Source organism: Macaca nemestrina, chromosome 19, assembly GCF_043159975.1.
Source record: "Macaca nemestrina isolate mMacNem1 chromosome 19, mMacNem.hap1, whole genome shotgun sequence".
Lineage (NCBI taxonomy): Eukaryota > Metazoa > Chordata > Mammalia > Primates > Cercopithecidae > Macaca > Macaca nemestrina.
Genome location: NC_092143.1, coordinates 52691314 through 52714514, shown reverse-complemented (window position 1 = coordinate 52714514; position 23201 = coordinate 52691314).

The window sequence follows — 23201 nt, the reverse complement described above, 5'->3', positions numbered from 1 at the left end:
AAGCTGATACATCTGTTTCAGAACTGGCACAATCAGTATATATTATTATTTAGTATTGTGAGATGGAAGCCAGTTCCAACAATATCATTATTTACCAGGAGAATTATAACAGATAGAATAAAGTATATAAGCAGTATATAATTCCAAGGTTAGAGGATAACCTAGGCGTGAAGTTGCCATTTCCTAATTTATTAAAATTAAAGGCTTTACTTGGATAAGAATTTGAATGAAGAATCTACACCTAAACATGATGATATAAAATTGAATTCAAATGAACAAATATTTTCTTCAGCATATACTACATGTTTAGAATCCCAAATCTGAAAATCCAAAATCCAAAATGTTCTAATGAGCGTATTTCCTTTGAACATTAGGTTGGTCCTCAAAAGGCCAAAATGTTGGAGCATTTTGGATTTCAGATTTTCAGATTCAGGATGCTCAACCTGTAAGTATAATGCGCATATGGAAAATCTGAAAAAAAAATCCAAAATTGGAAACATTTCTTGTCCCAAGCATTTTGGATAAGGAATACTCAACCTGTGTATTCCCAGAAATGTGCTAAGTGTATCAAGAAATATAATATAACCAACATTTATTATGTTTTTATCCCCCAAATTTTATGATCTAGCTGGAGAACAAGATTTTAAAACATGAAAAACAAGAGATAATTAATCCAATGGGAATATAATTACATGGGGAAATGTGCAGTGGAGGTTGTTATAGGAGTCAGGGAGTAGATTATCCTGTATGGCAGCACTGTCCGGGAACACATTGTGGAAGGTAGAAGATGCATGTAGAATGTGGTGACATGAAGACAGTACTTGTGTCAGTCCATTTGTGTCACTATAAAGGAATATCTGTGGCTGAGTAATTTACAAAGAAAACAGGTTTATTTTGGCTCATGCCTCTGCAGGCTGTGTAGGAAGCATGGTGCCAGCATTTGCTTCTAGTGAGGGCCTCAGGAAGCTTATAATCATGGCAGAAGGTGGAGGAGGAGCCAGTATATCACAGTATATCAAATGGCAAAGTGAGAGCAAGAGAGAGAGAGGAGGAAGTTCCAAGCCCTTTTAAACAACCGGATGTTACACAAACTCATAGACGGATAACTCACTCATTACCACGAGGTTCAAACCAAGCCATTCATGAGAGATCCTCCCCTACAATCCAACCACCACCCACGAGGCTCACCTTTAACGTTGGAGGTCACATTTCAACATGGGATTTGGAGGGGCCAAAACACCCAAACCATATCAGTACTCTATTCATACTTTCAGGCTTGACATTCCCTTTGTAGACATAATGGAAGGCAGGGGGAGGGTAGATGAAGAGTAACAACTAAGCGATAACACCAGAGTTAAAATCAAGAAATGCAAACTTCACAAATTATGTTATGTAAACACTTTAAAGTCACAGTTAAGGTGGCCATTTTTTACAAGGCTAAGTAAATATGATTAACCAAAAGTCATTATGTCCACTTCATCTGTGCTAATATAAATACAGTCTATTCCTGCCTGATACAGGCCATTTCCTCCCAGAGGAATAGGTGCAGGCAGTCTTATAAGCACGCAGAAGATGTGGACTGTGTACAGTGAAGGCTTCACTAGTACCCAGTTTCCCTGAGAATGTAATATTTTCAATCTGTGTCTTTCTAATACCCTCCAACTCCAACAAAATACCTTTATAATCCCTTTCTGAGATTAAAAAGCTTCTAATAAATAAGTTGAGTACATAATGCTGGATTGTGTGCTCTATACTTGTGTGTATACATTTGGATTATATATTAAAGGTTCTAGTTTTATTTTTTAAGTGGAAGACTGTTCTCATCTTGGAGAAAATAAGCTCTATATCAAGCATGATAAAAGTATGTAATAATGTCAAATAACTTTGAGCTAAAGTGAATAATGAGTTAGCCCCTGTACTGGAGACTTGTTAAGCCCTGTTCCTGGCGTTCCCCTATTCTCTTGATGAATGGTGGTGATATGGGAGGGGGGCAGGGAAGTGCTGGGTAGAGAAGGTCGGGTCCCCAGCTAGGGCTCCACCCTCGGGCCTATGCCCGCGGACCTAGGTAAGAACAGGCACTTCTGTTTTACTGCCCAAATGTTGCATTTCCCAAGACCACCCTGGCCTACCACGCCCCCATTCTGTGCCTATGAAAATCCCGAGATCCTAGTGGGCACACACACAAGCAGCTGGACGTTGAAAGGAGCACATTAGCGAAAGAACACGCAAGTGGCTGGACGTCGAGAGGAGCACACCAGAAGAAGAGCACAAGGACAGGCACTGACAGACTCTGGCAAGACATGGACCGGGGGAACGACCTGGAGTCTGGCTGGGGTGGTCGGAGGAGAGTCTGGCCACTGAATAGCCCCACTCCAGGGGAAAACCACGTTTCCTCTCCATCGCCCTTCTGGCTCCCCCATCTGCTGAGAACTACTTCCACTCAATAAAATCTCGCACTCGTTTTCCAAGGCCACGTGTGATCTAACTTTTCCATACTCCAAGGCAAGAACCAGGATACAGAAAGCCCTCTGTCCTTGAGATAAGACAGAGGGTTTAATTGAGCTGGTTAATACAAACTGCCTGCCAATGTACAAAACTAAAAGAGCGCCCTGTAACACACGCCCACTGAGGCTTCAGAAGCTGTAATCTTTTACCCCCTAGACACTGCCATGGGGTTAGAGAACCACAGCCTGCCCGTCTGTATTCTCCCCTAGCAGTTTGAGAAGCGGACACTGAAGAAGCGAGCCACTCCTCCTGTTGCACACCCTGGAGGGGGACAAGAGAACTTTTCCCATTTCAATGGTACTCTTCAAATGTCCAAATGACACAGACCTGGCAGGCATATTGACCACCACCATAAACTAAAATGGTAAACTAAAACCAAGAAGATGAAATTTGACAAGAATCAATGCAGAGAATTAGTGTGATCTTAACAGACCTATAACAAATCACTCCAAATAATCACAGCATTTCAAAAAATTCACGTCAGAAATTAAAATGAGCTGCTCTGTTAGTTGACGATCACCTCATCTCTGAATCACACATCTGAAAATGTGAACTGATACTTAAAGAATTGTGTGCTAAGACTCTAGAATTTAGTGTGAAATTATCCGTGACTGACTTCAGAAGCCACTGACATTAGTAATATATATTTGTTTTGTATCCTTGCATGTTGCATCACTCCTGTGTCATCAAATTATCTGACCCTAGAGATCAAAGATTTGGAACACTTTGGCCATGTAAACTAGAATTACCAAAACAAACAAACGAACAAACAAAACAAACAATAACTCAATAAGCTTCTGGTCCTGTAAGACTTCAAATGACCTTCCTCTTGTATATCATAGGAGAACCTATTTTGCATTATTCCTATTTGCATTATTCCCATAGACATACTTCATTCCAATCGTGGTCAGGAAGTTTAGTCGTAGATTTCTTATTTCTCATCAGATTTGTACAAAGGTAACCACATCCAAACCACCTACCCAACCAATAGTAGTAATGTCCTTTTATTTCCTGATTAAAGTGCAAAGTGCTTTAAATGTTCAGTGTAAACACATTTGTTTATTTCTTTCTTAATTTGTGAGGCCACTTTGCTGGCAGAGACCAGAGTAGAGGAATCCAAGATGTATTGATTTCTTTCTTCATGACTATTTAATCGGTTAAAGTGTGCACCACTTGCAAGTGCCAAGATGCTGGTTACATTTTAATAAATGTCCTTTTTGGTCGATCAATACTTCTCAGCCCAAAAATAAATAAATAAATAAATGTGCTGTTCTCTCATAAGTTAATGGGGAGAAAATCTTTTTACTATCGTCAGTCATCATGACAAACAAGAATATGAAAAGTGTTAATGAAATGACCAACTGTCTATAAAATAAAAGACTTGCAAGACAGTCTCCTTTCTTCCTTCAATTTGATGAAACAAAATGGAAAATTACACTAGTGCCCATCCAGCGTGAAATGATGTTAACAAGCAGAAAACAAATGCTATAATGAAGGACTTCTAGATGTACTATGTATAGTCTTACTTGTAAAGAGGGAATTACTGGGCAGAGCTCTAGCCCTGAGCAACATCCCACCCCCTACTGAGGAGAATCACAGCTATCATCATGTCCCTCGGGAAATCGGGCCATTCGCCACAATACGACAAATTGATGTTCACAGCATAATAATTATCCATGTGCTGCAAACAATAGGCCACACAATTACCAACCAGGACAATGCCCTACACAGGGCAAAGTAAAGTTACAAAATGAGGTGATTGTACAGATAATTGAGGCAATAGCCCCACAAAAAAGGGATGTGGACAAGTTGTCATTTATTGAGCATTGTTCGGGAAGGAAGAGTTACAAATAACTGAATTTTCCAGAACACCAAAACTTATCATTTAAGTACAAAATGTTTCATTTTCAAAATGCATTCATTGTGGATGGATATCTTACTTAAAATATGTTATTAATCCCTCTCTCTGGTTAAACAGAGTACTATAAATGTGATTATATTTTGATAGTTCTCTCACTTAAACAAACAAACAAACAAAACTTTTATTAGGGAAAGGTGGCGCAGAAACTACTACCTGGTTTAAGAATGTAACCACATTCTTGTAATGCCTCTCATTTTCTACAGAAGGATGGCATGAAGACATGTAAGTACATTGTAAAGGCATTATTCCAAAGGAGTTCACAGGTTCCTACGTGAGCCCTGCAGGTGCAAAGCAACATAAGCCAAACAGATGATATTTCGAAAATTAAATGAGATACAACTACAGACATTTAAAATAATTTGATGCTATTTTTGTGAACTTCATTTTCTTACTAGAGACTTGAGCATAGAGGAATATTGTGGAGTTGAAGCAGCTTAATGTGAAGGTTCTGCACTTGTCTCGAAGCTCAGACTGCCTGGGTGCAAATCTCATCCAGCATGTAATAACTGTGTGATGCTGGAAATCTTTTTTGAATCATTATAAAAGTCTGGATTCTGGTCCACAAAATAGAAATAATAATGATCCCTCTATTGTAATTTTAAAATAAGATCATTCTTGCAAAATATTTAGCCCTTTTGTTAGCACTTAGTAAGGGCTCTGTAAATGTTAGTAATTTAAATAGAAAATGGGGAGGGAAATTGGTTCAATAGTAATCCAGAGATGAAAGTATAAATAACAAGCATATGAAAGACTATAAAAGGAATGAGTGTAAAAACTAAAGGAATAGAGAAAAAATAAAGAAAGAATATTTAGAGGACACCAAGTCGATTTTTTAGATCACCATGCCCTCAACCGTTCAAGGAAAAATCACTATTTTGGTATTAATAAATATTTATTGTGCCACATCACAGACTAGACACAATGCCAGACACCATTAAATTATGTAATATAGTCTATTCTGCACCAACATCTTTGAGGTGGAATTTGTCTCTGTCATTTTGTAGGTGAGAAAACCAAAACATAAACAAACTGAAAATGCTGTAGGTCATATGGTAAGAAAGATTTATAAATATCATTTAAATATAGTCTATTTTGGCTCTAAATCCAATGTGCTCTTCCCCGTAACACAGAGCTTATGTACATGTTTTCCTTCCTTCTCCCCTCTCCTCTTGCTGACCCATTTTCTACTTCTCCTGTTTTTTGAGAACGTGTGAAACACTGAAAAAAAAAAGTTAAAATTTGTTCTTTGTCTGTAGTGATTTTACGGTCTATTGGAGGACAAAAGCATGTGAAGAGATGCATACAATTTAACAGATGACTTCAACAGGGACATGCATGGAGTTCCATTGTTTCTCACATCAACCTCTGTGCCTGGAATGCATTCTCTTTGTTTCAGGCTCCCAGATCCTGATATCCTTCTATCTTTCAAGCCTCAGCTCACGTTTATCATTCTCTCTCATAACTATACATACTTAGTGATTCCCTTTTATTTGAACCATTCTTGTGATTTATTGTCTATACCTGAAGAGCCTATTAAGATGCACAGCATTTGGCGTCACCTCCAGAGTTTAATATTTGGAATCTGGGGTGGGCCCTGAGAATTTTCACTTTAACGAGTTCCTAGATGATCTTTCTGCTGCTGCTCCGGGGAGCATACACGGAGCACCATTCGCTACCCCAAAGGGCTCCCTCAGCATTTGCCAAACATTCCCTCTGGTATGAGCTAATGTTCCCGTTGCTTAGATCCAGTTTCCTACCTAGCCATTAGTCCCTTGAATCCAAGAGGTATTTCTTCTTATTCTTTGCATCTTCCCACAGCTATTAGAAAAGCATGCCAGTCAGTAGTAGGTGTAGAGGAAGTATGTTTAACTTGACTGGTTGATTTACTGTCAGCTCAGTGGCTGTTTCTCTCCCATTACTTCCACCTCCCATGAGGACTGTACCCACGGCAGTGGTTTTATGTGAACTTGGATTACTGTATGGAAATGGAGGTGAGCATATGTAGATATTTGTATTATCATATCTTTCAAATAACATCTCTCAAATAATGATACTTGCAAAACTTTTCCTCATGTTTATTTGCAGAGTAATACATAGGCAGTTGCCTTGGAAACACTCACTCTGAATATTCTAAATTTTCTATAATGGAAAATCTTGCTTTTACCTTATAATTTATAGTCTCTCTCATTTTTGTGTTTTGCTGAGAATACATAACGAGATCCAAATGCTGATAAATGTCATTTTCTGAGAATATAATTGTTATATTCATGTATTACTTTTTTTATAAACTCATTTTTGTCAGTCAGCCTTCTGAAGGGCAATTATCTAATAAAAAATAAAATTTTAACTAAGGCTATTTAAAGTTGTGTTTTAACTGCCCTCTGTATAGTGTCCATTTCTTTTTTACTTGTACATTTAAAAATATTAGTTTTTTATATTATCTCTTCCGTCATAAATCAGAATTAAAGCTGTCATTTCCACATTTGTATTTGTAGAACTGTTAGGCCACTTTTTTTTTAATGTCATTAAATACCAACTAGCCTTAACAATTCAGAATGTCTGGTTCCAAAAACCCGATTACTAGACTCAGTCATAACACATTGCGTTTTCTCCTAGACTCAGCAACATCTCCATTAGTTATTGTTCCTGTTTACTCAGTTTTGAGCTAGACTCTCCCAGAGTACCTATTACGTCCTGAGAGCAAGTCCACACACCACAAGGTGAAGAACAAGTTTGACAATTATCCTATTAATTTGATCTATGTTTACATATATATAGCCAAACCAGATAATTCAGTACAAATAACTCACCCAAAGGACTTATTATCTGGGTTGGTTATCTACATAGATCAAACTAGATCTTAATAACTCCCAAATTTCCACTTTATTTTATGTCCTATAGACATAACCAAAGGTGATTCTACTTGCTCTGGCCTACGCATGCCAAGCTATCTGTTTCTACAACAGTGGATTCAACTTTCAAACTTATCACATACTTACAGAAAAGCTATTGAAGACTAAGTATCAAAAATAGCTACTAATGAGTTATTATTGCATTTATTCTTTGTAAGTCAACAGGAATGTAAAATTTGTTTGCATTGTCATTATCTCTCTTTTGTGTAGTATGAAGTCTAACATTCATTTAAATATATTTTCTCGGTCAGGGTCCATCTGAGCACTTATATACAGATACATCTAATTGTCAATGAAAATATCTTATATTTGACAATGCCTTAGCTATAAGAATGTGATGACAACTAACATTACTCTAAGCTTACTTTGTTAAAAATATTTATACAGGCATCTCTTCTTTTAGAATGTACAATGTGTGTCTACTGGACTCCTCAAAGATAAGGAAGATAATATTCATATGTGCACAGCCAGAGCTTTTCTAAAGCATGATGTATACTCAGTAAATGACTGAACAAACTTGAATATTACAAAAGTTAAACATGAATATTGTAGAAAATAAGAAAATAACAATGAAGAAGAAAGGTAATAATAAGATCACTAACTCACCACACTAAAATACTATTGATATTTTAGTATATGCTCCCAGAAAGGATTCATTGCATATTTTATCTATTTTTAATATTTCATCATATTATAGAAAGTGCTTTGTACACTTTTTTTGCTAACCAGTATATCCTAAACTCTTCTTCATATAAATAAATATACTTCTGTGACTCTGAGAAACCAGTTTTTTATTATCATATACACACACACACACATATATGTGTATGTGCATGTATATATGAAACCATTGCCATGCTCACCACCCATTTGCAGAAGCTGACATCATCCCATCTGGGCTTTAGCACCCTGTGTGGAATTACCTCCACTGCTCACTCTGTTCAGACTTCAAAAGCTGCACCTTGAATCTTGCTTGGACTCTGACACTGTGAATTCTCTCATCACCACCCTTGGGTTCTGACACCCAGTCTGGTATACGCTCTTGTATAGTTGGACCCCCTATCTGGCTTATGCTCTGACATACATACCAGGCCACCACCACATATGATGGCCTTCTGTCTTTGCTGAAGTCTGACTTCCCACATTGAATTTCCTTTCTTGAAGAATGCACTACTCAACCTACTTGAGTTTTGACACTCCCTCTGAACCATCCAAGACTCTTCCCAGCCGCTGTGTGAAAGCTTACCTTACTCACCATACCTAATGACTTTACGACTGAAGGGAAGAGAAGGGTAAAGATAAGGAGAGGGACTAAGATGAAGAAAAGCCCTCTGTTTATTTTAAAAATGAAAGTTGACATTAATTTGGTATTTACTAAGAGCTGCATATCGTGCTGTGTTTCGCCATGTTATCTCATTAAAGTAAAAAAGTGTCTCTAGAAAATGTTCCACAATTATTGCTATCATATCAGTTATGTAGCTAAGTCTTACAGACCTTGAAATTCCCCTATTATCACAGTATAAATCACAAATCTAGAATGCGAACACCCTACCTAAACCAAATTATCTTCTTAACTATAAGCTATAATGCCTCTCTACCTATAGCTCTTACTCCTTGGTTTTTAATATTGCAACTACCAATAAAAAATAACATTAACTTTTCAATATTAAATGTGTGGTTTTTCTGAATTAATAAAGTTAACAATTTTACTACTTTATTTTACCATGATAATCCAATTTAAATATTTTTCTTTTTATTTTTGTTTTACCTTATCTCTTAATGTATCTTATTTTTAATTTTTATTTTGCTAGTTAATCTTATTTCTTTTATACCTCTTTCTCTAATTTGCATTTTATTTTTTAGTATGTTTTCTCAATCACTGTTTCCTATTTGCTCTTCAAACATTTTTACCGTTATTCTATAAATGGAAAACAAAAGCACACAGAAAGAAAGTGACTATGAGGATATGCTAGAAACTAAGCAAGAAGGCATGTCTGCCATTTTTTGGCCAATTCTTTCTGCTTTCCACCATAGCATCCCCCTTCTCTCCATATGTAAACTATATAATTGATTCAAGAAATAATTTGAAAATAAAGCAAATCCTATAATAATTAAATTAAATCCAAGTGCAAAATTAGAAGGTTGAAAACTTCTCTCTCTCTCTCTCTCTCTCTTTAGAATAGGGGTTCGTTTCAAAGCACATTCTATGTAGAGAATAAGTGTATAGCATAGACAACCACTAAACATACTAAGTAAAATTATGAGTAGAAGGATGGATAGAAAGTCTGAGACCTACCCACATTAGGCCACTGCCCTGACTTACCCCCCAAGTGCACTAGTTTTTTTTTTTAATCCTTATCTTTGCTCCTCACTATTAGGAAAACTTATGTCACAGTTCAGTGGTTCCCAGTTCTCAGACTTGAGAGTGCATCAGAATCACCTGGAGGGCTTGTTAGGAAACAGATTCCTGGACCTCACCCCCAGAGATTCTGATACAGTCTGTCCAAGGTGGAGCCTAAGAATTTGTGCTTTTAATAAGCTCCCAGGCCGAGCACCGTGGCTCACGTCTGTAATCCCAGCACTTTGGGAATCTGAGGTGGGTGGATCACGAGGTCAGGAGTTCTAGACCAGCCTGGCCAACATAGTGAAACCCCATGTCTATGAAAAATACAAAAAATCAACTGGGCGTGGTGTTGGGCACCTGTAATCCCAGCTACTTGGGAGGCTGAGGCAGGAGAATCGCTTGAATCGAGGAGGCGGAGGTTACAGTGAGCCGAGATTAAGCCATTGCACTCCAGCCCAGGCAACAGTGCAAGACTCTGTCTCAAAATAAATAAATAAATAAATAAATAAATAATAAGCTCCCAGATGTTTCTATGGTTCAACACCACGCTTTGAGTAACATTGGATTAGACCATTATCTACAACACTCACAGAGACAAACTACTGTGATATGTCTTCAGTTCTTCTCTACTCTCCTTATTAAATAAAAGAAAAAGACATGAATATATATTCTCAATTTGTTTGTTATGCCCTGGTATTTAAAATGTTTCTCTTTTTATCTTTTGTTATAACACTGAGAGAATGAAACTATCTAACTTCCTACATTCAGAGAATAAAGAGAAAATGGTGCCTTGATTTAAAATTTGGTCTTAGTAGCTATCATTACACAAATTTGTTCTTTGTGCAGCTAAGAAAGGAGTCCTTAAAATGCATATGAGCCAATAATTAGCCAATTTCTTACTCCTGGTGGGTCCAAAAAGGCAAAATGTTTAAATGAAAGAAGTTTATGCCATTTTTCTTAATAATAGATTATGTATATTCCATTTTAGCTTTCCAACTTATTGTTCAATTAGGAATATTTTTTTCCTTTTTATGACTTAGGAAAAGTTAGGTTGCAGAATTACTGTCTATGATAGTTAATGTTTTTCTTTAGAAAAATGATGTGTATGTGTGTGCAGGTGAGAATGTACGTGTTTGTGTGTGCACAAGCATGCATTCCAGGGGTACTTAGTAGACTGTGTAAGAATTTGAAAGTTAAATCAATGAAAAATCTTTAAAAGGATTCTACTTAAAATGTTAATATTCAACTTAGACTGTTCAGCTACATATAATAACTGCCAAAGTACTTGGATGGATTTCCCACAAGGTAAAAAGAGAATCTGTACTTTAAAAGAGAGACTTCCTAGGCCGGGCGCGGTGGCTCAAGCCTGTAATCCCAGCACTTTGGGAGGCCGAGACGGGCGGATCACGAGGTCAGGAGATCGAAACCATCCTGGCTAACACGGTGAAACCCCGTCTCTATTAAGAAATACAAAAAACTAGCCGGGCGAGGTGGCGGGCGCCTGTAGTCCCAGCTACTCGGGAGGCTGAGGCCGGAGAATGGCGTGAACCCGGGAGGCGGAGCTTGCAGTGAGCTGAGATCCCGCCACTGCACTCCAGCCTGGGCGACAGAGCGAGACTCCGTCTCAAAAAAAAAAAAAAAAAAAAGAGGCAGAAATTGGGGAGAAAGGAGGAGGGCTATATTGGAAACCAGGGAACATCATGAGTAAAACTTACAAGGTGATTTTAGCTTATTCTAGCTTTTCTCTTAGATATTAAGAAAAGTCTTAATCATTATGCTAAATTATAATTTTGAAACAGTTAAAATATTTTTCTCAGGCAAATACAAAATGAACATGTTTCAAATATTTTATTCATGCCATTAATTAATGAGAAGCTAGCAAGATATTAAGGTCAGTTGAAATAAATATTAGAAAAACAGACATATATAAATATATAATCAGCAATAATGAATGAACTTGCTGACAGATGTAAAACATATTAATAGTCTATAGGACAATACAATGTGATGTTTAGACTCATCTTTTCTACAGGATAGAAATCAATTATATCTTTACTTGACAAAAATTATTTGTATTCTTATGAAGGAGAATAATTTGTATTAATATCAGTGTTCTACAACTTCACTTCTTCCCCTACAAAATTGTAATGTAGCACCTTCAACAGAAAGACAATCAAAGGTACACATCCTGACAGGTTCAGATCACTGAAGGATCTGTTAGACAATGTCCAACACTCCAGTGAAAGACAATACAGTAAGCCTTTTTGCCCATTTCCACTTGGGCATATTTTTCTGTCGGTAGACATTCAAAATTATCTTCCTCATAGTCTAATTTCATTTTGTGGCAATGTCCTTAATCTTTCATGAAGACTGCTGCACCTACAGCACTTTATGTGGAGGGAGTAGAGAGTTGTCCCCCAGGGAAATGCAGCCTAGCCACCCTCTGTTTCATTCACCAGGAGACCTTCCTTGTGGCACAAACAGCAGTGAGAGGAACTGAAACCAGACTTCATGAGCTCTAGACCACAGCCAGCAAATAGAAGAACACTGATGATTGGGAGCAGTTCAGCGGATGCTCCCTAGAAAGCCGGTTAACCTTTTTTTGAAAGGATAACACTTTCACAAAAAGTCACGAATGACTAATGATTGGATTCCATATGAGGAACTACACTGGTGCTGGAGAGGTTTTGGAGCTAGGATCCTGGGTCCAAAGGAAAAATAATGAGAATATTAAGATAAAACTACCTGCTAAGATATTTACTCTTGTTTTGCTCATATGTCAGCAAGCCTAAGGGAAGAACTTGAGGAATTTTGAGAGTCCAGTGCCACTCCAGTGAATTCCAAGCCAGATTGAATAGGAGTTGTTATGAAAACCTGCCTTGATTTCACACCTATCTGCTAAAAGATGTTATCGCCCTGCCAGCCCTCTGAAACACAGGCCTTTCTGGGAGAGGGAAAGCAGGCTGACAGCCCTGAAATGTGCCCTGGGTTTTGCAGCTGGAAAAGACAGATCAGACTGGTGATTCAAGAAAATCCTGTCCCACATGGGTTCTGATAAACATGCAAGCACTAAAACATTAAGCCACCTTTGTCAGCAATCTTACATCCTATTTTTTGTTTCCTTTCCTGCTAAGTTCTTTTATTAGCAACAATGATAATGATGCTAATAAGAAGCCACTTATTCCAGCCTCTGGAATGATTCTTAATAATTTATGATCTCCATTTTTGTCCAAAATTCAGCATAATTCAGCCTTTTAAAAAAAGAGAAAAAAAATCAAGTTACACACAGAAAATGAATTATGCACCAAATTGTAAATATTCCATTTTTTTGCTGATCTGAAACTCCCCAAAGAAATATGAACACCTGATTTAAAATTCAGCTGCAGTGACATTTCCTAGCTGGGAAAAAATACTTGCAAAAATTCACAAGTCTTTGCAAAAAGATAACTTTTTTTGGTGGATACTAGTACATTCTAATGTGTTTTTAAAAACTATCTTGTGCTTATATTCCCCAAAATGAATAAAATATTGCTTAGTGGAAGTTTGTTCTGTGAATAGACTTACAACATTTCAGCAAGAAGGGACTTTGCATGGCTAGGGATAATTTCCTGATAGTAAAGATGCATGTGACAGCAAACTTTCTACCTGGAGAGTAGCAAAAGTCACGTAAATGCCTACTATTACCCTGCAGACTTAACTATTAGATATCTTGGCCAACTGATATCTCACAACTGAAAACAATCATCCTGCTAAAGTCTAAAAGGAACTGGAAAGGTCCACCTGTTGTGTTTTCCACTCGGATTTCCAAATATAAGGCGTCAAACACATTAAGCTCAGAGAAAAATTACTAGTATTTTCACTAATAACTTTTGTTTCTTTGTTTGTTTCTCTAAAACATCGCTCAGCTATGAAAGAATTAGCTTCCATGTTAAATGATTTATGATGAGCCAAATATCCCCACTGTCCAAGTGCTTTGGTCACTTGGGTGAATAAACAGCAAATGGAATTGAGGCCAACATTCCTCATGTTGATGATTTCTCAACACACAGACATACAACACACATTGTTATACCCTAAATGTCTTAACATTATGTGGAATAGTCAACATACAATTTGATTTTTGCATATTAGCAATAATAGGTGTTTCACTAATAACAGCTTGTATTGGTATTAATTTATTTAACACTCACTCAACACATATTTAGTGACTGTATATTTCAAAGTTTTTTGTGAGCATTAGTGAATCACATAACCTTGTGAAATGACATGGCAGGAATAGTTTATTTCATTTTGTCTATGAATAGACTAAGGATTATAGAGTTTATAAATTAAAATTCTAGATTCGTGAGTCCTACCATTAATCATCATTAATTGTCATTCTAGAGGAAGTCTACAAATTATTGGGGCCAGAATCACCAAGGACTTGTTAAAAATGCATGGTCTAAAGCTCTAACACAGAAGAAGGCACTACAAAATCAGAATATGTGAGATAATAATAGCATTTAGCAAGCACCCGAAATGGCTTGCCTCTAGAAACTGTTCCTAAATATCCCAGGATTGATTGATTAATTGATTGATGAATTGACTTGTGTTACAATATTACCTGATGTAATTCTGTCTGTTTAACCTGGAAGACTAGCTACATAAGCAGAGATATGGTATGGTAGCCCATATTAGAGGAAGACACAATGGTAGGCAGTGGGAGGCATCTCACAAAAATGCCTCTGTGTCCGAAAGCAACGGAAAGTTAAATCCAGAAAGTAAAGGGAAAGTCCACTGCAAGGGAGGTGCAGATGTGGATAATCCGAGACTGCATTCTTTCTGGTTGACACAAAATACCGTTACCTCTCCAAACAATTTTAAATTAAGTAAAAGCTAGTGGATAAAAATGGGTAAATTCTGGTGTTTTTTTTTTTTTTTAATTTTTTTAAAAAAATTTTGTAACTGGTTCCTGCAAGGCAGGCCTACATCAAAATGTGACTGATAAGATTGGTTTTTAATATCCACCCACTCCCTTTTTCAAACTCTCTTCTTTCTATACCTGCATACTCCTTTCCAGACAAGTTACTAGTTCTCTGACAGCCTTGAGGAAGACAAATGATAAAGCCTTTAATGGTAGAGTATGAACTCAGTGATTTCCATTGAGGGAATACATGTCACCTTTCAGACAGAGGTATTGCTCACCCTCTCCCAAACCAGGTAGCACAGGCTGTTGCCTCTTCATCCACTGGTAAGACACGACCAGATTTTTATACTCATGGCCAAACCACTCCTGCTTAATACCAACTTACTTCAACTCAGATTGCTTGAGACTCATTGTGGCTCATCTGTAAGGCAAAACTGAGACAGGTATTAAAATCTTCATCTCGAATTCTTGCTTTCTCTACATTGAGGTGTGTACCTTGGAGCTACCAAGTCAGGCTTTTCAGCACATTCTATTCACCCTCAATGAGTCTGCAAGTTGCACAGAACCTAAAGAATCAATCAATTCTGTCAGGGCAAAAAAAATCAATCCCACCATTTTTTGTCTTTTTGTTGTTCATCAGAAAATAATTGGTAATTGACCTTTTTCTCACTTTTTCTGTAATTTTGTTGTTCATAAATAACATTGCTGAAAAGCAAAAAAAAAAAAAAAGCGATTAATCAAAATAAAATTCACATGCAAACTTGCATTCTCTCCTCCTCTTAATTTTACATAATGTGTCTTTGCTACATATGAAAAGTGCTTATCACATGGTAAAATGATATGCACCCCCCAACACACATACTTTCCAATGAAATGCTGGCATTATTGCCCTCGAAAAAGTAACAAAATACTATGTTACAATATTGCTAAAAGTAATAAAGCTTTCCTTGTTTTCCAAGAGGCATGTCTAGCAACAATTCTATTTCTCTCTCTGTCAATTTCTCTCTCTGTATTTCTCACTCCTTCCTCCAGTCACCCTCCCTTTCTGGTCTTTGGTTTATCAATATATCAAAAAGCCAATGTGATGACTCCCCCACATATCTGCTTTTCAGATTTCATTCACCTCTGACCTGTAATGGTCCAATTTAGCTCAAGTACTTTTATTTATGCTATTCCCTAGACCTATACATTTTGATGAAAGAAACGACACTCTCTGTTCAGTGCCTTCAGAGAGCACTTTGCAGGTACCATCCGTTCAGAAAAAGCAGTCACCCAATACATGAGATTGTGACAAGGTATAATGTAATGGTAGTTATGCGAACCTCCAATAAACCAGCGCTACTTCACAGATTACTTGGAGAGAAAGTCTCTTAGCGTGCTTGAAGAAGTATGAAATGAATTTCATTTCCTTCTCATTTGCCTTGCTTCTGAAAGGTTTCATGCAAGATATGTGACCAACTATTATAGTACTAATCCATCCATGACAGAGCTCAATTTTCTCTGAGAATTTACTTCTGAATGGGCTTCCGAAATACTTGAAAGCTCAAAATTAAAGTACACTGAACAGAGCAGCCACTGAGCTGTGGACAACTGTCAGTCAAGAAAACCAGTTGGAACAAAATGTAAATTAGATTTTATTTTATCTTATTTTATTTTTTTAAAGTGATCTATAATGATGAGGTGGTAAAGTTTTATAGCCCATTTCCAAACAAGAACAATAAGGAGGGAAGTGGCAAGAGCTGTTGTTGTGAGCTTTTCTCATTACTGCAAATGAAAACGGGAGCTTGTGTTATGGAAACTCTAGAAATGATGTGCAAACACTGTGGCTTGTTGTATGCACTCTTTGTTTTGGTGGATGAGAAAGTGGAATGACAGGAGCCGGCTGCCAGTCACTAGAGACAATGTCTGTAGAACGACTGACACTGTGCATGACGTTGTGGTACTTGGGCCATAGTAGTCAGGGTATCACTGATGTTAGTTATACCAAGCACAGTTTTGGTCTATGGAAATAGTAGAATTTTAAAAATTCAACACTATGTGACTCCAGGAATTTGTGAGACTAAAGACTAGCTAGACAAAACAATAACAACAACAACAACAAAACATGGCTGACAGAATTTCTAAAGATACTAATTTGTGGAGGTAAACATTCCATAATACTGGAATCAAAAGCTCACATTTAGTGCCTGGTATGTACCTGGGTCTGCCTGATACACAGTGGAGCTACGAGAACATATAAGGCACCTTTCTTGACTTGAAAATCTAACATTCTAGTAACTGCATGAAAGGGAGGGAAAGAGGATAAAGAGCAATGCTTCTAGAAAGCTCCGAATTTATAATATAAGCAAAAAGTTAAGTGTCAAGGAGTTTCTAAAAGTAGTCTACTTTTTCTTTGAGATAAGGGAGACTCAGCAAACAATGAGCTCAGGGAAATTCTAGTTGAATTAAATACTTCTAAAGCATTTTTTGTTTGTTTATTTTTGAGAAGTTTGAGTGCAACATTTTTAGAAGGCATTGACAACTAAATAGCAATCAGACATTTGTCTAATAATGACTTTATATGAGATACCACTCCCAGCCTTATAAGAAAGACATAATTCAAAAGAGAGTTGCATTAATGAAATAGAAAGAGAGTATACCTGTGAGATGGTTAATTTCAGGTTTCAGGTGTGGATTAAGGAACACCTAGAGACCTAGTAAAGCATACTTCTGGGTGTATGTTTTAAAGTGTTTCCAGAGGGGAATGGCATGCGAGTCAGTAGACTGAATGGGGAAGATCCGTCCTCAATGTGGGTGACATTCGGGTGGGGGCCCAGATACAAAAGAAAGAAAGAAAGAAAGAATTTCCCGTCTCCTGGAGCTGGGAGACTCTCCTTCTCCTGCCCTTGGACATCAGAACTCCAGGCTCTCCAGACTTGGGATTTCAGGACTTTTACCAGCAGCCTTCAGAGTTCTCCAGCCTTTCACCACAGACTGAGAATTATACCATTGGCTTCTCTGGTTCTGAGGCCTTCAGAATGCTGGTACCATAGAGTCATGGTACCAGCATTCCAGGGGCTCCAACTTGCAGGTGGCTTGTCATAGACTTCTCATATAGCCTATAGCTAGGACATATAGCCTATAGCTAGAAGAATTATTTTCTTTCTATCTGGACCTCCAGAAGATTTTCATAGCTATAGCTATAGATATATGATATATGTGATATGTGATATATATGATATAATAGCTTATAGCTAGAGCCATACATATGATAATAGCTATAGATATATTTGATATGATATATGATATGATAGCTATGTTGCCATAGCTATGGCTGTATCTATTGGTTCTGTCCCTCTGCAGAGATCTGACTGATACAACCTGGTGTGTGATGATGCCAAAAAGGAGAATAAAATAAGGCATGATATAAGAAATCAGAGAAAGGACTAACAGCACACCTCATTCTGTCACTTCCCTGGATTTCCTGGGGTTTTGTTTCATATATATATATATGAATATGTGTGTGTGTGTGTGTGTGTATATATATATATATATATATATATATATATATATAGAGAGAGAGAGAGAGAGAGAGAGAGAGAGAGAGAGATTTAGTTTCCTCAGGCTAGAAACCCAATAAAATCAAACGATAAAGGGTACAAGTGATTGTATAGGATTCCACAAAGCTTTAATCAGCTCCATCTTCCAGGGTTTATGTAATAGATGAACAATTACAAAAGGTTAATGCATTTCAAAACCCTCCTTTCCCCTCCCACTTGGGAGACAGCAGAGTAAGTCAGGATGCCACAGAACCAGATGTTCTAGTCTCTCTCCATGATGACATTTACAGACATTTGAGTTAAAACTCCAATGCAATCTGAGTCCTGGAAAATAGAAAATTGGTTGACTGCTTGTTTGATTGTTGTCTTTTTTAAAAGGCCAAATTCAGTAAGTTTAAAACCTCTTTCCAATTTTTAACTGCTGAAAATAAGCTTGAATTTAGTATTACATTTGAGTACAGTAATTTAAAGAAGGATACTTAAAGTTGCCTTAATAACCTAAAACTTGAGAAAGGTCATTGTGGTAAAGGAATCATTTAGGCATTCGTAAAAGCATAAAGTACAAAATATTGTCTGGCATGGAAAGTCTTATTTCCAAAGCTAAAATTTAAAATCTGATGTGCTTCCTCAGCAAAATGTTTGGAAGAAGAGTGAATGAGATAGGGCAAGAAGGAGAGAGTGTGATGTTTCTAGCAGGTTGTAAGTCTATAAAAGAAACCACAAACTCATTGTCACACAGCTGCTGGGAAGGAATACATTCCTAAAACTGAAGAGGGTGAGTTAGTGGACAAATCTATGGAGACAGAAGTCCCAAGTCATTATGGTCTAGTCGGATCATTTTTAGAGTTATTTTCTTCTTTAATTTTGGGGGCGACATTTTATTTTATTTTATTTTTATTTTTATTATTATACTTTAAGTTCTAGGGTACATGTGCATAACGTGCAGGTTTGTTACCTATGTATACTTGTGCCATGTTGGTGTGCTGCACCCATCAACTCGTCAGCACCCATCAACTTGTCCTTTACATCAGGTATAACTCCCAATGCAATCCCTCCCCCCTCCCCATAATAGGCCCCGGTGTGTGTTATTCCCCTTCCTGAGTCCAAGTGATCTCATTGTTCAGTTCCCACCTATGAGTGAGAACATGCAGTGTTTGGTTTTCTGTTCTTGCAATAGTTTGCTGAGAATGATGGTTCCCAGCTACATCCATGTCTCTACAAAGGACACAAACTCATCCTTTTTATGGCTGCAGAGTATTCCAGGCAGTTTGACTTGGAGAAGGGAAGATGGGTGGGGAGGGGTGGGTATGACGCAGGGATTCAGCAGAAATAGCACTAAAAGACTCTTTACTTCTAAGTAATATGGATTTTGAAATAATTTACAGTCTTTGCTATTGTGAATAGTGCCGCAATGAACATACGTGTGCATGTGTCTTTATAGCAGCATGATTTATAATCCTTTGGGTATATACCCAGTAATGGGACGGCTGGGTCATATGGTACATCTAGTTCTAGATCCTTGAGGAATCGCCATACTGTTTTCCACAATGGTTGAACTAGTTTACAATCCCACCAACAGTGTAAAAGTGTTCCTATTTCTCCACATCCTCTCCAGCACCTATTGTTTCCTGATTTTTTAATGATTGCCATTCTAACTGGTGTGAGATGGTATCTCATTGTGGTTTTGATTTGCATTTCTCTGATGGCCAGTGACGACAAGCATTTTTTCATGTGTCTGTTGGCTGTATGCATGTCTTCTTTTGAGAAATGTCTGTTCATATCCCTTGCTGGGGGCGACATTTTAAGAGGCATTGACAACTCGGGGGCAAGAAGTATGGCAAAAGCAGATCATTGCCTTGTTTGAAACATGGTTGGAAAACCCAGGCAGTTTGACTTGGAGAAGGGAAGATGGGTGGGGAGGGCGGGTATGATGCAGGGATTCAGCAGAAATAGCCCTAAAAGACTCTTTACCTCTAAGTAATACGGATTTTGAAATAATTTACAGAAGCAATAAGGAGAGGAGAGGTTTTGTCCATATGTATCATAAAATCGAAACTGGGAGAATCGCTGATGTTGCAATAATGTAGAGAATAGTAGGGGGATTAAGAGCATGGCCTTCAGTTGTTGGCTGTCTAGGTTTGATTTTCAGCTTGGCCACTTAGGTCTCTGCAATTCTGGAAACATTAATCCTCTCTTTGGGGCATACTTTCTATAAAATAGGAATGAAGGTAGTAGTGCCTGCCTTCAAATGTTTTTGTAAGCATATGGTCGGGAAATGGTCTGATACATGTAAAGTACTTGGAGCACTGCCTGACCTACAGAGGCCGTGTGATAGATAGGAACCCCTAGCATCAGCTCTATGTGAAAAGATGGTCTGGCCAGCAGAGCTGTTGCCAAAGAAATGAACCAGTGTGAATGCTCATAGGTCAAGGCGGCTGTAGCAACTCTACTAATTTAATTAAATATTTCCTTAGAATAAAAATTCTTAGAGGTGCTTGAAAAATAGTTATTCTTCCGGGACTAGCCTAGTCAGACAGTACCAGGCCCCAGAGGAAAAACTAGCATAAAGCCTTCCAAAATTTATTTCTTCTCCTTACAACTTTTTATTGTGGTCCTAAGAACCCCAAAGTGTGACTATAGAGAATGGCTTGAGTTTGTCCCTAAGCCACAAGAAGTTGCTAAATGCTTGTCTTTAGAGTTCTCTTTGTTTACAACGTGAAATAAATCCATCTGCGTGTTTCCCTGTTCCCACCTACCTACAGGAGTGAGAAAGTATGGGTATTATAAAAGAAGGCAGAAAGGCAGAACCAAAAGACAGAAGGATCTCGGGCCATGAGTCAGCAAGGAAAGCCTCCCACCAAACATCTACACTGGACTCTTACAGGAGCAAGAAATGAACAATCGTGTTCAGCCCGAGACCTGGGCTTAACATGACTTTCACATTGTCTGCCCTACCTAATAGAGTAGGGATGCCAACATTATTCCTGTTTTAGAGGTAAGTACTATTCCTATTCTTATTTGGGGATGTGGATATAAGACTCAGAGGATCCAAGACATTTTTACTCCAATTCCATTCTCTGGCTGCAACGGGTGTCTTGAAAAGCTGCAACCAAATAGTAATAGCAGATAATAATTTCGAGCTACAAAGTACAAAGCACTGTTTTTAGTGCTATATATTTCACACGCCTCAGTGGTAGCGGCAGTTTCTTCTTTTTCTCCTTTTCCTTCTCCTTCTCTTCCTTTTTTTCTTTTCCTCTTGTTTCCTCCTCCCCTCCCTATTCTCTTTCCACTTCCTTTCTTTTCTCCTTCTCCCCTTCCTCTTTCATCTCCTCTTGTTATTATTATACTTTTTTCTTGATATAAAACAGCACTGTATTAGATGCCAAATCTTTTGAAATTAGAAGTTCTGACCACACGCAGTGGCTCCCGCCTGTAATCCTAGCACATTGGGAGGCCGAGGCAGACAGATCACCTGAAGTTAGGAGTTCGAGACCAGACTAATCAACATGCCAAAACCCTGCCTCTACTAAAAATACAAAAATTAGCCAGGCGTGGTGGCGTGCACCTGTAATTCCAGCTACTGGGGAGGGTGAGACAGGAGAATTGCTTGAACCTGGGAGGTGGAGATTGCAGTGAGCCAAGATCACACCAGGCACTCCAGCCTGGGCAACAGAGTGAGATCTGTCTCAAAAAAAAAAAAAAAAGAAGTTCTATGTTCTAAAACAAGTATTGCTACCACCTGCACTACTGAGAAAGTCCCTTAAATTACCTGAACCCCAGTTTCCTCAGTTGTAATTAAATAACTGTTAATTAACTCAATCTAGTTCACTCTATCAAAAGTATCATAAATAATAACTATAATTTTAAAAGATATTGAATTTACATACACTTAGTTTTAGTGAAAAAATATTAGCTGTTACCATTATTGTCATTTCAAGCTAATCACCGTATTAGAACACACCGTCATCCTTTAAAAGTGCCCAGTGGCCCATCTGAAATGGTCATCTCCTATCTATCTATCCATCCATCTACCATCTGTCAAATACATATACTTTTTTAATTTTAAGAATCAGGCAGCTTCCTGAGCCAGAGTTGGCTAAAAGAGACTCCCTCCAATTCTTATAATTTAACTTTTCTCATTCTTTTTTGATCTTATTAAATTTTCACAGATTAAAGAACACAGACATCTTACTTATCTCCAATCTCACAATACACATTTGTACTAACCATTTGGTACTGTGTGATACACATAACATTCTGTTTCGATTTTGAATTGCCACAAAAATTTGATATGTATTTAAATTGGGGAATATTAAATTTTATTTAAATGTGGTTGATATAAGCTTCTTCAGAGCAGGTATACCTTTTTATATCCACAATAGTATCATGCACAGGGCTTCTTACATAGTATCTCTCCAAAAATGTCTAGTTATTAGTGTTGGCCAAATTACCCAGTGTTGACAATTCCATACTCCAGCAAATGCTGCAGTTGGTTGATGTTTATGACGTTAATCAGAAGTCTTCTCTATTTCTGCAAGAAGGATATTTTGAGAGGGAAAGAAGTGAACTCAATGATAAGCCTACTGATGCTTATTATAATTTTCATTGTTTATGTAGAACTTCCTGGAACTCATGAGTATTTCCAGAGATGTCCAGTTATGTTATACTTTTTCATGAAGATGACTGAGGGCTGAGGAAATGAGGCTTTCCAAGAGTTTCTGGCAATGAGATTTACCCTCAATCTGCTGGCACCCACCTGATTATAGCTTGGCCATGTCTTTCCTTCTCATTTATCCCCTGTGATTATAACAGGGTAAAACAACAAAGAATTCTGTACTGTCAGCCACAGGAAGTGAAAATGGAGCATAAATATTTTTCATCTGCCAAGTAAGTATTTTTATTCCATGGGCATAGTGTTTTTGTATTTAAAATGACACATCCTGTCACAAAGGGTCTTCATATTATATTGAAAAGATATCTGTATTACAGCAGAGGTTAAAAAACTCATTTATTTATAAGACTCTCAGGTCCTGGAGAGGTCTTCTGCCCCTTTCTCCCTGCAGACAGTTAATAT